Here is an 18,048-nt window from a genome sequence, read left to right as displayed (position 1 = left end):
TGAAGAAAGGGTGGCCTTGTTAGAGGAAGTCTGTCATTGTGGAGGTGGCTTTGAGGTCTCTGTGCTCAAGTCTGCCTAGTGTGGAGAGGAAGCCTCCTCCTGGCTGCCTGCAGAAGGGACTCCCCTTTGTCTGCCTTTGGATCAAGATGTAGAAGTCTCAGCCCCTTCAGCCCCATATCTGCATGTACACGGCCATGTTTCCCACTGTGACGGTAAAGGTCTAAACCTCTGAAACGGTAAGCCAGCTCCAACTGAATGTTTGTCTTTATAAGAGTTGCCTTGGTCAAGTCTCTTCACAGCAATGAAACCCAGAGTAAGACACTCATCTTGTTAGTTTGTCGAGACTGTGGCTGTGTAGTGAGAAAGGTCAGGAGAGTGATGGAGAAAAGACCTTGTGCGTCTTCCTGAAACAGGTAAGGCTTTTAAACAAATGTTTATACATCTCCTTATTTTGGGTGGATGAGCAGTGAGTGGTTGTGCACACCACTGTGTACATGTCAAGATCAGAGGATACGCTGTAGAAATCAATTATCTTTCTACCATGTGGAAAGTAGGAGATGAATTCAGGCCAGGGTAGCAAGGACCTTTACCAACTGAGCCATCTCAGCAATGTTATTTTTCCTGACTTGGGAGTGACCACCCACATGTGCTGATGTTGTGACGTCCATGAACTGTGCACCTACAAATTGTGCACTTTTTTTTTTAGGTGTGCTATATTCTCCAACTTAAAAAGTTGTGATCACCTGCACCCAGGTTGTACATGCCCGTGTACATGTATGCACATAATTATAAACAAAATAAACCCTAAAAACAGATGTAAAAAATAAAGACAATAGGCAATGACTTCTTATCATATTTTGTTGACCAAATTTGTTGAGCTTCATGTAAACTGTACCAGTGACTTTGATATTACATTGACTAAGAGTCAATTTTGATCCTAGAAGCATTAATCTCGATATTCTCCAAAGTCATTATCTGTCCTCTATCAAAATAGAACACATCTCTACATAAATGACAGTTTTTGTCATTATCAAAGAACAGCCATAAGCATGAACATAAGAATTATTGATTTTGTGTCATAATGATGTCTTTATTGATGTGACATGATTTTTGTAGGATCAGCTGCTGAATAACATACATAATCGGCTCTAGAACTGAGCTATTTAGAAGATGTATTAGCTTTCTTTTGCCATAACAAAACCTCTGATATAAATAATTTATAAAGACGGGAGGTTTAGTTGGGCTCATTGTTCAAAATGGTAGTCCATTTTCAGCTGGCTTTGAGCTTCTAGCACGGAAGCACGTCTTGAAACTCACTGCAAGCAATACCAGTCAGGACCTAACTTCCTCCTATTGTGCCCTACCTTTCAAAAGTTATGTCACCGTCCAAAAGTGATTCAGCCTGTTTCTAAAGCTTGAAAGGGGCATTTAATGGTAGCTAAAGTAAGTTATGATGTTCTCACTGAAACAGTCCAAAAAAATTCTGCTGCCTGAACCAGTCCAGAAAAACTTCAAGCTGAAGGCAAACTGCAAGCCCATCTTGGATGTCACGTCAATGAACTCTTCCTAAAAGGCTTTGCGGCAAAGAACACTCCTGATTGTGCTGATTCTCCACTCTCTCTCAGAGCAGGTCTACAGGCCATGCTGGAGGCTTCCCATTCTGTCGTCGGAAAGTGAGTAACTTTCAAATCAGACTCCCCAACAGACCTCTCTCTCTCTCAAAAGCCGTCCACCAAAGTTAGAGTTGGGTTGGAATTTACATTTTAAGCAAAAACTTGATTTATTTTACTCCTTTACAGGTTCAAAGCTTCTACCATTTTCAGAAGTTTCTTCTTTTTTAACAGCCATCAGGATGTTCCTCATCGTGAGATAGAGGGATCAGAAGGGGATCCTCCAGTTTCTCTTCCTGTCTTAAGCTTAGAGTTTTCTTGTGTGAATGCTCTCTGGCCCACAGTGAGGAAAAGAGGAAATACAACAGTTAAAGAAGCCACGATGTGTCTATTGTCAGCCCAGGCATGTGAAACACCTGAGCCCTCTTTGGCATGGCCAGCCCACTCTTGAGCCACCCCTGACTACTTTATCACCCCAGTTGTCTGACAGTCACAAGTCCCTGTGTGGAGATGGGAAATCTCTTATCTTTGACACGTTGTACAGTAACCCTGGAGACATGCAGACAAACGCTGTAGCACAAAGTTAAACCTGTCACTCAGAGGCATGGCCCTGAAGTACATACAGTTCTACTGGCAGGATTCAGGGGATGGTTAACGGGGAGGGGACCATTTTTGCCCATTGTGGTTTGGTTTTAAACTTGAATCAATTTTGTATTTAGAATTATTAACTGGGTAACAGTGGTGAGCTATCTAAAACAGGGAATTACGGTTTTTTTATATTAAATATACTATTTAACACTGGAGCAATAGCTCAGTTGAGAAAGTGCCTTAGTTTGATCACCCCAAACCCAAGTTAAAGAAAATCTAGGCCTGGTGGTGTGCTCTTAGAACCCCGGTGCTATGGAGGAGTAGCATGGGGGTTCACTGGTCGCTCAGTCTAGCCTGTTTGGTGAGCTTCAAACCAGTGAGAGACCTGTCTCGGAAGAAAAAGGGTTCTTGCCTAAGCAACAACAGCTAAAGCTTTCTTCTTATATCCATATGCCCATGCATGCATATGTACACACACACACACACACACACACACACACACGCACATACATAACAAATAATCATCTCACCGACTAAATACACTAAGAGAGCGAATGCTTTCAGAAGCGTATCTAGACATACAGAGTGGTTAGCCGGGTAATAACTGCCTTTGAAGTCCACACCCACAAATGTCTTTGGCAGTACGGGACCACATTACTCAAAGAGACAAAATTTAATAGTGATGAATATTTTTAAAGATTTATCAAGGCATCTGCGTGCTGGTGGTAGAGAACAAGAATTAGTCTGGATAAAGGGCTGTCGCTTACGTTAGTACTACCCTAAGCAAGTTGTACGACTCTGGAAGGAAAGAATTAGCCTACTCATTTGGGAATTTAGTGGTGTTTGGAATGCAGAAAGTGACAATGTAGCTGAAAATGGATTGGCTTTAGGGCTTGTTCTGCTTTATAAATAATAATGAACCTTTTCCAATGTGAAGTAATGTGAAACGGAAAAAAAATCTGTCCCTAGAGTGCAAAATTACCTCAGAACCCAATTTGCATTTTCCAGTCCAAGCATATTTTCTGGGAGTTGGATGTAGGGAGGGAAGTTGCTGTAAGATAATTAATTTTAACAAGCATTCAGGAAACTGAGCTGGTCAGTGCTCAAACTGCCTTGTACCAAGTATGAATTCAAGCTATATTTAAAAACAAAAAACAAAAAAAAAAACCCTTTTTATTGATTGTGAATTTCCCATCATGCACTCCAGTCCCACTCATCTCCCTGTCCCTCCATACCTGTCTTCTGCCCTTGCAACCTCCCCCACCATAAATACATACATCTCAAAGTGGAAGCTGCAGTGTCCCACTGTGTATATCACACAGTATATACCCTTTTGTCTGCATGTCTTTACTTGCAAATGTTCACTACGAGTCACTCCTCTGGTTTGAGACCTCTAGCTTCTACCACACCATCAATACTGGATCCATACCAGGACTCCTCTCAGACATCCTGTTGTTACCATATTGTGGTGATCCTGCAGCTCTAGCTCTACAGAACCAGCCCCTTCACAGGCCCCAGCAGTTCATAGATGGGGTAGATGCTGAGGTGAGCCAGCTTAGAGCCCTGGATCTGGGCCTGGATGGAAGCTGAGTTGGCCATAACACCTACTCTCCTGTGCCTGCACACAAGGGTGAGCTCTCCAGCACTGCCCAGGTGAGGGGTGGGGCCAGCTCTTCCATCTGCCTGCCGCAGGTGATAAAGTACTGGGTGGTGGGGACAGTGGGTTTTTTGTCAATTAAAAAAAAATCATTATATAGTTGTTTTAAATTATCTGTACTGTAACTTTTTCTGCTTTTCTTTTGTTTCTTCTTCATTTAGATCCTTTAACAAAAATGTGTGTGTGTGTGTGTGTGTGTGTGTGTGTGTGTGTGTGTGTGTGTGCGTTCATGGTGTAACATGGGTCCTGCTCCATCATGCTCTGCCTTATTCCCTTGAGACAGCATCTTCCCCTGAGTGAGGCCAGCAGACAGCAAGGCCCAGTGATTCTCCTGTTTCCTACCCAATAGTGTTAGTGTCAGAGTCACTAACGTGGCTGTGGTGGGTTGAACATGCATGCCCCCCATAAACTCACGTGTTTGAACATTTGGTCCATTGGGAGTGGCACGATTAGGAGGCGTGGCCTTGTCAGAGTAGGTGTGACCTTGTACGAGGAAGTATTGTCTGGGCAGGCTTTAATATCTACCATGCTCAAGGTACAGCCAGTGTGGCACACAGGTGCCTTCTGCTGCCTGTGTACCAAGATGTAGAACGCTTAGCTCCTTCTCCAGCACCGCATCTGCCTGCACACCTGCATTTTTCCCTCTGACACTGTAATCCAGCCCCAATTAAGAGTTTTTCTTCATAGGAGTTGCAGTGGTCACGGTGTCTCTTCACAGCAATAGATATGCAAATGAAGACAATAACCATACACGCCTTCTATGTGTATGCTGAGATCTGAACTCGGGTCCTCAAACTTGTACAAGTGCCCTTACCTCACTCCCAACTTGTTTCCTTTAAATTATATGAGAGTGCAAGGGCAGACGGTAAAAACTGGAGATGTGGGAGAGTCAGGTGTGGGAGCACAAATCTGTAATCCTGACACGGTGGGCCAGCCTGAGGTACATAGCAAAAGAACTTCTATCAAGGAAAAAAAAAATGGAGGACTGGAAGAATACAGTGCATATGATTTTCATCAGTGATTTAGCTGGACAGTAAATTGTTTTGCCTAGTAAGCCATGGACTCAAGGAGAGTGGGGGATAAAAATTGCATGTTTCATCAAATGGATCATTTGTTTTTTCTTTTTTCTCCATGGTTCATAAAACACGTAAGCATCTAGTGACTTGTACTTCACAGTGAGTAGTGGGGACACGTCTTGGAATCAGGATCCTATGGCATTTTCTGGACAGTGTCTTCTTTTTCTATTAATCTTTTTAAAAAAATATTTATTTAATATATATGAGTGATCTATCTGCATGCATACCTGCATGCCACAAGAGGACATCAGGTCCCTTTACAGAGGGTTGTGAACCACCACGTGGTTGCGGGGACCTGAACTCAGGATCTCTGGAAGAGCAGTCGGTGCTCTTAACCACTGAGCCATCTCTCCAGCCCTGTCTTCTTTTCCTAAAGATCTGTTTCATAAAGACATCTGAGAGTCCCAAGACATGACCAGCAGTGTTCAAACACTGCTTCTCTTCACATCCCAGAACATGGTATTCAGATGTGCAGACAATGGATCCATTAGGAGTAAGAAAATCAATGTTGATTAAAAAAAATATATTATGATTTAAAGCAATAAAAGGCCACCCATCTTATCTTCCTAGTATGCTGTCCTGCTCTAGACTACGTAGCCATGTCTCTATATCTGTAATTCATGTGAAATTCCAGTCTTAAACTTACCCAAGTAGATATTCTATAACTTTCTAGGCAAGCAATATTTAAGTAAATAATTAATTAATTAGTCTACATCCTGATTGCAGCTTCCCCTCTCTCCTCACCTCCCAGCCCCTCCCTCTCACCTCCCCACCCCCTCATTCTCCAGTCTTCTCTTTCTCCTCAGAAAAGGGAGGCCTCCCGTGGATATCAATCTTCTTTGGTGTATCAAGTTGCAGTAGAATTTGGAGCAGCTTCTCCTCTCGTGGCTAGACAAAGCAGCCCAGTTAGAAGAAAGGGATCCAAAGGCAAACAGAGTCATAGACAGCCTCTGTTCCTGTTGTTAAGGAAACCAAATGAAGACCAAAATGCACAGCTGTTACATATGAGCAGAAGGCCTAGGTCCATACCATGCATGTTCTCTGGTGGTTCAGTCTTTCTGGGTCCCTGTGGACCCAGGTTAGTTGACTCTGTAGGTTTTCTTGTGGTGTCCTTGACCTCTCTGGCTCCTTTAATTCTCCTCCCATCTTCCGTGGAGTTGCCCAAGCTCCACATAATGTTTGGCTGTAGGTTTCTGCATCTATTTCCATCAGGTGCTCGTGAAGTCTCTCAGATGACAGTTATGCTTAGATGCCTGTCTGAAAATACAGTAGAATATCATTAACTGTGTTAGGGGTGGGCTCTCTCTCACAGCATGGGTCACAGACTGGGCCAGTAGTTGGTTATCCTTTCCCCCAATTTCATCCCCATTTTTATCCTTGCACTTCTTGTAAGCAGTACAATTTGTGGGTCAAAGCTTTTGTGCCTGGGTTGGTGTCCCAATTCCTCCATTGGAAGTCTTTTCTGGTGACTGGAGTTGGCCATTTCAGGTTTCCATGTAGCCCACTGCTAGGAGTCTTAGGTAGGGTCACCCTCATAGAGTTCCTAGGAGTTTCCACCGTCCTACATTTCTAGTTCATTCCAGAGATGTGCCCCCAGCAATTCCAGTTCTGTCAGTACTCTCTCCCTCCATCTTCCCCCGACTGGTTCGCTCCTGTTCCCCTTCCCATCCCCTTCCTCTATCCACCCCCACAATGTCTACTCTATTTCCCCTTCTAGGTGAGATTAAAACATCTCCCCCTTTGACTCTCCTTGTTACTTAGCTTCTTTGACTCTGTGGATTGTAGCATGGTTATCCTGTACTTTCTGGCTAATATACACTTATAAATGAGTACATACCATGTTTGCCTTTCCGTATCTGGCTTACCTCACTCAGGATGATCTTTTCTAGCTTCATTCATTTTCCTGAAAATTTCATGATGTTGTTGTTTTAAACAGCTGAGTAATACTCCATTGTGTAAATGTACATTTTCTTTATCCATTCAGTTGGGGAGATATCTAGGTTGTTTCCAATTTTTGACTATTACAAATAAAGCTGCTATGAACACAGTTGAGCAAGTATCCTTGTGGTATGGTGGAGCATCATTTGGATATATATGCCTAAGTATAGTTGGGTCTTGAGGTAGAATTATTCCCAATTTTCTGAGAAACTGACAAATTGATTTCCAGAGTCGTTGTACAAGTTTACATTCCCACTAGCAATGGAGGAGCTTTTCCCTTGCTCCACATCCTCACCAGCATATGTGGTTGCGTGAGATTTTGATCTTAGCCATATCAATGGGTGTAAGGTAGAATCTCAGGGTCATTTGATTTGTATTTCCCTGATGACTAAGAATGTTGAACATTTAAGCGCTTCTGGGCCATTAAACATTCTCTGTTGGGAATTCTGTTTAGATCTGTACCCCCACTTTTAATTGGGTTATTTGAATTGTTGATGTCTAGTTTCTTGACATCAACAATTTAGTTGGTGTCAGCCCTCTGTTGAATGTGAAACTCTTTACCATCGTGTAGGCTGCTGTTTTGTTCTTTTGTTGGTATTCTTTGCCTTACAGAAGCTTTTCAGTTTCATGAGGTCCCATTTATTAATTGTTGATCTTAGTGCCTGAGCTATTGGTATTTTGTTCAGAAAGTTGTCTCCTGTGACAGTATGTTCAAGGCTATTCCCCACTTTCTCTTCTGTCAGATTTACTGTATCCAGTTTTTTGTTGAGGTCTTTGATCCATTTGGACTTGAGTTTTGTGCAGGGTAATAAGATATGGATCTATTTGCATTCTTCTACAGGCAGACATCCAGTTAGATCAGCACCATGTATGAAGATGATTTCTTTTGTCCATAGTATAGTTTTGCCTTCTTTGTCTAAAATCAAGGGTCCATATGTGTTTTGGTTTACATATAGGTCCTCAATTCAATTTCATTGATCAACTTGTCTGTTTTTATGCCAATGCCATGCAGTTTTCATTACTATTGCTCTATAGTACAACTTGAAGTCAGGGATGGTGATACCTCCAGAATGTTTTTATTATTATTATTATTATTATTATTATTATTATACTGGATTGCTTTAGCTATTCTGTGTTTTTGTTTTTTCATATGAGGCTGAGAACTGCTCTGTCAAAGTCTATAAAGAATTGTTTTAGAATTTTGATGGGAATTTTGTCAATCTGTAGATTGCTTTTGGGCAGACAGTCATTTTTACTATGTTAATCCTACTGATCCAAGAGCTTAGGAGATTTTTCCTTCTTTCAATATCTTCAATTTCTTTCTTCAAAGATTTGAAGTTATTGTCATACAGGTCTTGCTTGGCTAATGTTGCCCCAAGATAGTTTATGCTGTTGGTGGCTATAATAGTGAAGAGTGCTGTCTCTCTTATTTCTTTCTTAGCCTGTTTGTCATTTATATAAAGGAGGCTACTGATCTTTTTTGGGGTGATTTTGTATCCAGCCACTTTGCCAAAGGTGTTTATCAGCTGTAGGAATTCCCTAGTAGAATTTTGGGGGTTGCTTATGTATACTATCATATCATCAGTAAATAGTGATACTTTGACTTCTTCTTTTCCAATTTGTGTCTTCTTGATCTCCTTTAGTTATCTTATGCTCCAGTGAGAATTTTAAGTACTATACTGAATAGATATGGGGAGAGTGGACAGCCTTGTCTTGCTTATGATTTTGTAGAATTGCTTTGAATTTCTCTGTATTTAATTTGACGTTGGGTATAGGCTTGCTGTAAATTGCCTTTATTGTATTTGGGTAATGTCCCTTGTACTCCTTAATCTCTCCAAGACTTATCGTGAAGGGTGGCTGGATTTTGTCAAAAGCTTTTCAGCATCATATGGGTGTTTTTCTGTCAGTTTGTTACATTGATGGCTTTTCATATGTTGAACCATCCCTGCATCCCTGGGATAAAGCCTACTTGATCATTGTGGATTGTTTTCGATATGTTCTTAGATTCGGTTTGCCAGTATTTTATTGGGTATTTTTGCTCTAAATAAGCTATTTAATATGGCTTATTTTAAAATGAAAGACAATGACATAGCAATCCATTCCTATATTACTGCAAACACTTTCCATCTTACAACCCAAAACTTTAGTCTTACAGAGAGAACTATCCCTGTGTGATAACAACTTATCAAACTTCCTTCCTATAAAAATACTATGGAATATTTTATATAAAAATCTCAAGAAGATTATTATAAGTACAGGCTAAACCTATGTGTTTATGTATCTTATTCATTTTGTGTAGCAGTGTGTGAATCTATTGATTATAGAGTGGACGATTGTTTAGTCACCTAAAATTGTAAGGTTGTTCAAATTAAGCTTTTCTGTATTATCACATTAGCATGTGTCATTTTTGGAGCTTAGTAACGTTCTGCAAAGTGAAATGGGTCCATACAGTAATTAAAGATATTTTTATTTTTTATTTATAGTGGAAATTTGCTTAATTTGAATTGCACTTCACATTGAGAACCTAGCATAGACAATTCCTATGCTGAGATGCAGAGAGAAATGAAAGTGACTCAAACAAGGCCCTGCCTCTCAGAAAGCTTTCCCTCTAGTGAAGAGAGGTGTGAGAGTGTGTGTGTGTGTGTGTGTGTGTGTGTGTGTGTGTGTATAGATAATGTACACTGACTTGATTGCTGGAATTGAAAAATGTTACATATTTAACAAACCTCAAATGTGAACTTTACCAAGACCCCTACCCTCTCCTTTCTTCTATTTTCTCTTTCCTCTCTTTCCTGATCCTGCCCTTCCTTCTCCTCTTCTTCCCCTCCCCCCCCCATTTCCTTCCCATGTCTTCTTCTCTCTCAGTGTCTTCATCTTGGGGATCTCAGAATAAATTTGTTTGCCAGTCACCAACTGAGTATCTAGCATGTGGCATGTGTTAGCAGTGACTAACTTCCCTTACCATGGGGAAGGCATCAGGCTAAACAATTTAGTTTATCCACTTCGATAAACTAAATGGATTATCTCATTTAGTTCTCAAAGCAAGTTCACCTTCAAAAGAAAGAATCTGAGGCAAAAAGATAATTGGTGCCTCAACCAAGGTATAATATGTTTGAGTCAAAATTTGTCTCAGTTGACATGACTGCAAAGCTCATAATTTTACATTCTATGTCACAAAGTCCCAACCGTTTTCTAAGTTTCTATTATATCTATCAATGTCAGATATTTATTACCCTAAAAATGTTAAGTATAAAAACAGAGTTTGTCTTTTGCATTACTAGTAGACATTAAGTCTACACAAAGGGGGCTGGTGAGATGGCTCAGTAGGTAAGAGCACCTGACTGCTCTTCTGAAGGTCCAGAGTTCAAATCCCAGCAACCACATGGTGGCTCACAACCATCCGTAACAAGATCTGACGCCCACTTCTGGAGTGTCTGAAGACAGCTACAGTGTACTTACATATAATAAATAAATAAATCTTTTAAAAAAAAAAGTCTACACAAGGAAATGAGTCCTTCTATTGCAACTGGAAAAAAACTCCAAGAAAGCTTCATGAAAGAGATAGTATAGGAAAAGAGTTAAGATTTTCCTACACCAGCAGGACATGGTAGTGCATGACTTGAATCCCAGCACTGGGGATGAAGAGGCAGGTGAATCTCTGTGATTTCAAGCCCAGAATGATCTACAAAGTAAGTTTCAGGAAAGCCAAAGCTGTTACTCAGAGAAACCCTGTCTTTAAAAACAAACAAAGAAACAGTGAACACTTAAAACCTAACTAGAACCAAATTATGGTGAGGCTTTGAAGATATACCAAGGACCCTAGACTGGAGAAAATGAAAGGTTACTAAAGTCTGAAGGACACCAAAGTGAAATGACAATTAGCTTTGGTTTGAGGCATATTTGTTTTGTTTGATTTTTCTGTTTTTAAAAGCACATAATCAGAAAGAATTATAGAGCTAGATTGACAGCTGCAAGATGAACATGTGAAATAGTGTTCCTAGGAGTCAGACAAAATAGAAAATGTCATTCTTAGACAAATGATTTTTATAACACATTAAAATATAATAAGAAAATTTCACAAAGTACGTCTGGGGCAGGAAGATTGCTCCAAGTTTTAGACCAACCTGGGCTACAGAGTGACAGCCTGTTAGGTGTAGGTGAAGAGAGAGGAATAGGAAAAAAAAATGTCTCAAGGACAACACTTTTCAGCAACTGGAATGACAGTTCAATGAGACATCTGACATATTCCAATCACAATCTGCTAAAAAGTAAATGAATCCACAGGTAACCATATGGCCTTGGGTTTCAATTAGTATGTGACAACCCTGACAGTCAATTCTTCCATATTGCTACTAAATACTGAAAACCCTGCTTACCAAGCCCCATTAAATGCAATAAAACATCAACATAAACTGCAGAATGGCTGATGGTTGCAGGTAGATGGTAACACTTGACAGAGATGCTCAGGAGCACATTCGGAGCTGGCCTGAGAAGTGTATGGTTAGAAAGTGTGCATTACTGCTGTGTCTCCTCCCCATGGGACCAGAGCCATCAGCTTGCACTGCTGGCCACATCGCTGGTCTATCAAAGTATTAGACATGTACAACCACAAATTCTCTCTTATAAAGAAACACAATTTCATATTCTCTTTATGATTGCACATTAACATCTAAGATTTAAGATGATGTTTTGATTTCCTATGTTTTATGAGGTGCATTCCTCCCCTTGAGACTCTATTTGGGTTTTTTGTTTGTTTGTTTGTTTGTGGTTGGTTTTGGTTTTTTTGTTTTGGTTTGGTTGGCTGGTTGGTTGGTTGGTTGGTTGTGACATTTAACAGCTAAGTCAACTCTCCAGCCCAGGGCTTCTGTCCTTAGAAATAGTTACATATAAAGGTAAGGTGCACAGCAGCAATGTGCAAGAACAGGATCTAACACCTGGTCAAGGATGACATTCCTCTCACTCACTAAGGATATTGTTCATAAAATCATAAGGCCAAGGACGAGCAGAAAAGAAATGTGTATTGTGTCCTAATGACATTTTTTTTTTTTGCAGTACTGAAGCAGTATCATGTGTTGTCAGGACTATAAAGTGTTAGCTCAGACAGAAACTCGAGGGTTTTCTATATCATTTCATCCTACTGGCTCAACACACTAAGATTCTATTCATATTTCAAATGAAGGCAGTGTATCATAAAATGCATATTTATTAAGTCTTCAGTGAATACGGAAGCAACCACATAAAATTACATTTCCTAAGAGAAATGAAATGGGCTGTGGTTTATATAGCAACATTCTTCATCCGTGTCTGTCATGAAATTGTTCACATGCCAGTCTCAGTCACAACTAATTTCCTGTAATCTTGGTAAGTGGGAGCTAATCAACAAGCTCTTGGTTCCAGCCCTGAAGCAATGCACACCACACTTCTGAAACATATTAGCAGAGAAAATGGAGAAAAGCCTTCCTGACAACTGGCATTTGTGATGTAGCAAGAAGGTTCTCTGTGTTCTGACATATTTACTGGAGCTATAAATATGCGTAGGGTGTAAGAGAGTTGTAAGTCATTTGTTACTGTATTTATTATATCTGAGTAGTTACAAAAAAATGAAAGTAAAACCATCACTTCTAGAATGTACTGATCTAATTTTCTAGCTCGCTTGATTGCACACAGACCTTACAGCAACCAGGTGACAGATTACTAGGCGTGCTATTTTGCTGCTGAGCAACAGTGCCCTGCTAAAAGATTGTACTCGCCAGCTTCCTGTGTGGTCACACAAGGAAGCTCCAGAGGAAGGGGCTGTCAGAGGAGTGCAATGTACCTATGGCAGTCACTTCCACTCCTATTAGAAGGACTGCAGCCATTGTCCTGCCATCCACCCACACAAGGGGAAGAAAATGCTCCCTTGTCATGGATACATAGTCTTACCTAAGGTTCACACTGGCCTCTCTATTCCCTCCTTTAAGCCACCGCAGTAAGCTAGCATTGTAGACACCGAGTCACCAAGAAGTGAAGAACTGTCCAGTTTCGTGGTTAACCTAAAGCAGAGACAATACTTAATATTTGTTGTGGTTACAGAACCCAACCTCTTATTTTGCCTTAGAAATCCCCCTTATCAGGGAGTGTCTGAATGACTGAACATTAATGAAACATGATAGTTCACATTTGTCTATATCGGGTCTTTAAAGGTGTTGTTCTGGTTGGAAATAGGGGATAGAGTTGTTAGTTCTTGTTTGAAGATATACTCCCTTTTTCTTTCTTTCTTTCTTTCTTTCTTTCTTTCTTTCTTTTTCTTTTCTTTTCTTTTCTTTTCTTTCTTTTCTTTCTTTCTTTCTTTCTTTCTTTCTTTCTTTTTTAATGGAATCCCCCTTGATAGCCTTCAGCATGTAGTGTAGCCTAGGATAATTTTGAATTTCTAATCCTCTAGTCTCAGATTATAGGTGCTTGCCATCTCACCAGTTTGTTTAGGACTGGAGAGTAAACCAGTACATGGTAGGCAAGCCCTCTGCCAAATGCCCTACACATTCAGCCCTGGAGATATAGTTCTATAGCAAGCATATTTTCACTTAGAGCTTAGAGTTATTTGAGGTAGATTACTTGTAAAGTTTGAGAGGACAGGGGTTAAAAATCTGCCACACCAGCCGGGTGGTGGTGGCGCACGCCTTTAATCCGAGCACTTGGGAGGCAGAGGCAGGCGGATTTCTTGAGTTCAAGGCCAGCATGGTCTACAAGGTGAGTTCTAGGACAGCCAGGGCTATACAGAGAAACCCTGTCTCGAAAAACCAAAAAAAAAAAAAAAAAATCTGCCACACCAATAACATGGATCATATTTCTATATACAGTTAGCATCATTTTTCCCTTTAGTTCACTGGAGGAAAGATGTATTCTAGACTACCTCACACCTTTCAGGCAATACAACAATTATGGACCAGCATACCTACTTATGATTTTCTTCCTAATTAATAAAATTCAGCTACAATCCAATTAAAATATACAAGCTACTTTATCTATGCCTAAGTAATTGTTCCATCTGATGTGAAGGAAAAAGTTTTCACTCACTGATCACAAAATGTAAGTTTTATCATGGTTTATTTCATGTCTTGTGGTCATGCAATATTTTAGATCTGGTGTTTCATTATTTTTCTCCAGAGAGAGAAAAAGAGAGGAGTGTGGTAGGGATCAAACCCAGGGAGTCACGCATGCTAGGCAAGCCCTCTACCCACAAAGCTACATCCCTAGTCCTTTCTTGGTTTGATTATTTTTTAAAATAAAACATTTATTCTAGGACTGGTATTACATAAAATCAGTTATTTGAGGGACACTGTTTTTGTCTCTGGGCAAAATTTTGAAGTTAAAAAAAAAACAACAAAAAACAAAGCCACTGAGAAGGTATATTCCTTCAAAGTTCCAGTCTTATTCTGAAGTGCGATGTTATGTTAGTTTGAATCACCACAGACAGGTTTTAAAGAAAGGTTCACTTCAAGGAGACACCAAACAAATACCTTCTATACCAAGTGGGCTCTGGAATTAAAGAAAACTCACCCAACCAGTTACATTGATAGCTCTGGCTTACTACAAACAAGCATATTATCTTAAGTGTACTGCGTGCATGTGTGTGTGTGTGTGTGTGTGTGTGTGTGTGTTAGGACCTAACACCTACCTAGGAACTTTAGTTTTTCAGTGTGGGATATAGTATAAACATCTCTTCCTCGTGTTGTGCATTAGCTGACTAGCCTCACTCGGCTGCCTTACCTTCAAACTCACCCACTTTGACCTATAGCATTGCACTCTTAACCATAGCCTTCCAAACATGGTCCTATCCTATTTCTGTGTGTCTGGATGTATTTTTAACTCTACACATAAATGAGGTATAATCTTTTGTGTAGTTTGAAAAGCACAGTACAAAACACTGTAAGTCCTTGACAGGATGACAACTGCCAGGAACAAAAAAAGCATACAATACCTGGTGAGAGTTCTATTTTTACCAAAGGTGGTGTTGATTGAGGTATTCTGTTATTAATGCATTTCTTTTCCCTATAAATGATGAAAAGTTGCTGGAAAATATTAAACACTACTCATTTATAGTGAAAAGCCACAATACAGTTACAAACCAAAATAGCAAAAATGACGTTTAAAAGAAAACGCGGTGACTACGCACAGAGGGTTGGGGGGGGGGGAATCATTGTGCTTGTTGTGGAGTGAACGTGAACCAGACTTACTTATGGCAGTTAACCGTGTCATAGGGACCAAAGGAAAGCCACTCATTCACTAAAAATTTGTTGAGCACCCACTACCTGCCAACCCCCAAATAAAATAAATAAATAAATAAATAAAAATAAAAAAGCAAAACTACTTACAACCACTAACTACGCTTCGTAACCTAGATAGCGCAGATGGCACTAGCTATCTAGGTCGAGCTCAGCTCTGCCCAGGCATTCCCTGAGCAGCTCTTGGAAGAAAAGCTACAAAGCCCATGACAGCCTCCGGCCGGGCCAGCTGCCACTGGCGTCTCAAGGCCGGCAAAGCAAACTGAAAGCGCGACGCCGGAACTTACGGAGTCCCACGAGGGAACCGCGGCGCGTCCTGCAGAGACGAGTTCCGCCCACGTGAAAGATGGCGCTCGTAGCGACAGCCACCCCAACTGCCCTTTCCTTCTCGGTGGGAAGTGGTGTCTAGACGGTCCAGGGAGGGTGTGCTAGGGAGGTGCGTTTCGGATGCCTCAGCTTGCCATTTAACTCCACCACGGTGACCAAGGACAAAAAGAAGGAAACGAGCGAGACGGCAGAGATCCGCACCGGGGAGCCCTGCAGAATCTGGGGCCGCCGTGGACTGGGGGCGGGGCTGAGACGGGGCGGGCCTGGGGGCGTGGGCGGGGCGGGGCGGGGACCGGGGCGGGGCCCGGAGCGGGCTGCGGTTGCGGTCCCTGCGCCGGCGGTGAAGGCGCAGCGGCGGCGAGTGGGTGAGTGAGACGCGCGGGCGGAGCGGGGCTGCTGTCACGGTCGGCTCGCGGGCCGGCCGGCTCCGGGTACCAGCGGGGTTTCTTTCTCCTTCGAGGTGAACCCCTCCCTGTCTCCCGGGCGAAGAGCCCTTGGCCTTGCAGGAGTTGCGGGGTCCGCGGCGGTGCGGAGGGGGATGAGGATGGGCCTCGTCTTCGCTGTCCGCCCGCGCTCCCCGACCCCGAGCTCCTCCCGGGCCCTTGAGGGAACCCTCCGGGAGTACGGCGAGCGCGGCGGCCTCCATCGCCACAAGCCTGGGCCCCGGGGGCCTGGCCCGGCGACAGCTGGTGGGTCCTGCGACCCAGTCAGGTCTCCCGATGGTCCCCGCCCGGGAGGAGAAAGCGCGGGTGGGATGGACTAAGGACCGACGGCACTGCACGCAGGCAGGATTTCGCAGAAGTTTGCAAGGAGTGCGGATGCCCACTTCCATGGGCTGCTGCTCTTACCAGGGTGTTCCCCAGCTCTGTGGGACGTGACCTGGTTGCCTCACAGCTCCGCGGTTGCACAGACTTATTAAAGGAAGTGACCATTGTGACTTGGGCATCACTTGACTGATGGTAATCAGTTGCAGAGAGAGAAGTGCACTGATTAAGTCTGTCCACACAGGGTCTGTCTGGCCAGGAATGCATTTGCCTGGGAGGGATGGGTTGCTCTTTCTGGTGTGGGAACTATTAGGCTCTTGTAGAGTTTTGTCCCGGCGGCAGATGGATAAATTTCTCATCACACTGTTCCCGTTCGTCACCAGTTGAGAAAAACAGGTACACAGTCTGTCTCCGTAGTACTTTTACTTTATATAAAGGGCTCAAAAAGGACTGGAAAATAAGATAGAATCGTTAGTCCACTTGGAAAACTTACAATATGAGAGAGAGAGAGAGAGAGAGAGAGAGATTATGTTAATAATATGGAATCAGAATATTTGAAATATAGTAATCTTCCCCTCAGTTAAAGAGGACATTCCAGGAGGCCCCCAGTATAGCCTCAGGAAACACCTACACACACACACACACACACACACACACACACACACATCCCGTGTGGATATAGGTATTTTCCTTTCATTGCATTTCATACACAGATGTTAAAGTTTAGACACTTGGTACAATAAGAGATTACAAATAACTGATAATAAATTTTACAGCTGCGCTGTAAAAGTCCTGTGAATGTGATCGATTTGTGTTTCAAAGTAACTCACTTCCTGTACTTCACTCCTGTTAAGTAAAACAAGATTCACCTGCATGCAGGCACCTTGGGACCTTGGCAGACCCCAGATCTGATAACCCGGAGGATGGAGAAGTAGTAGCAGACAGTGTGGAGAGCATGAATATGCTAGACAACAGGGTGAATCATAACCTAAGAGCAGAAAGCAGGTATTGCATCACCCAGCACAGGACCACATGTCACGTAAAAACCTACAAGGAATTTTTCCGGAAGTCTTCTTTTACTCTTTTTGAATGAAAGCTTGCTACAGGCACTGAACGTTAAAATAATCTGTGGATCAGGAGGAACTGGGGTTTTCCGTCTGAGACACTGTTAACTAGCACCTCCGTGACCACTGGCACTGTGGGAAACCCCTGAGTCAGTTGGAAACTCAAGGTGCTCAGGTTGGACATTCAACGGGCATTTAAACTTCCGGGAGACACATGTAAATATAACTTAAAAAGTTGGCAAAATAGTCTATTTGGCTATATTGGCCATCCAATGTTTGCTTTTAGAAAATAACCAAATGGATAAAACTTCTATCTTTTGAGCCTGCCCTAGACCCCCCCCCCCATGTTGATTGAATACTGGCAAAGTGTTAGGTTAGCCGGCCTGAGAAACTTGGATCTAGGCAAGATAGCACAGTCCTGGTGTCATGAACATGCATGTGAGTTTCGGCTGAAATTGAACATTTGTAGAGCGTGACAAAGGCTGGTCTGGCAAGTAGTCCACTGTCTTTACAGAGGTCTTGGTTAGTTCCTGTTTGGCTGAGAGAGCTGGTTAATGGCTGTCCCCCCCTCCTCCCACAAGTGGAAGCCTTATGGTATAATTAATTCTTGATCATAGTAGCAGTAGGCAAATGAACTTCCTCAAAGCAGCCTGGAAAGCTGTAGCTGATTTTTTTTCTTTTTTTTTTTTTTTTTTTTTTTTTTTATTTATTTATTATATGTAAGTACACAAAACAAATGGCTTCAAATGTGCCAGTGTGCTAA

General features: G+C 42.1%; 1 protein-coding gene and 1 long non-coding RNA gene across 3 annotated transcripts in view; one reads left to right on the top strand and one right to left on the bottom strand.

Moving 5' to 3' along the window:
• LOC115062944 overlaps positions 1 to 15,330 on the bottom strand; it is a 41,867-nt gene extending 26,537 nt beyond the window's left edge. The window contains exons 1-2 of the long non-coding RNA XR_003842849.1: positions 15,221 to 15,330; positions 12,792 to 12,901 (exon numbers count right to left, since the gene is read on the bottom strand). This is a non-coding gene — a long non-coding RNA (uncharacterized LOC115062944). The remainder of the gene's footprint in view (positions 1 to 12,791; positions 12,902 to 15,220) is intronic.
• Positions 15,331 to 15,475: 145 nt separating this feature from the next.
• C9orf72 (C9orf72-SMCR8 complex subunit) overlaps positions 15,476 to 18,048 on the top strand; it is a 31,487-nt gene continuing 28,914 nt past the window's right edge. Inside the window, exon 1 of one of the 2 annotated variants that reach the window (XM_029533369.1) lies at positions 15,476 to 15,566. The gene's annotated coding sequence lies outside the window, so the exon portion shown is untranslated. Of the gene's footprint in view, positions 15,567 to 15,756; positions 15,823 to 18,048 lie in introns of those variants that run through there. The other variant, XM_021222187.2, reaches the window with a different exon arrangement.

This window comes from Mus pahari, chromosome 22 (assembly GCF_900095145.1).
Source record: "Mus pahari chromosome 22, PAHARI_EIJ_v1.1, whole genome shotgun sequence".
NCBI classification, from domain to species: Eukaryota; Metazoa; Chordata; class Mammalia; order Rodentia; family Muridae; genus Mus; species Mus pahari.
Note: the sequence above shows the minus strand (reverse complement) of the source record. Positions and strands in the feature narration are given on the sequence as shown.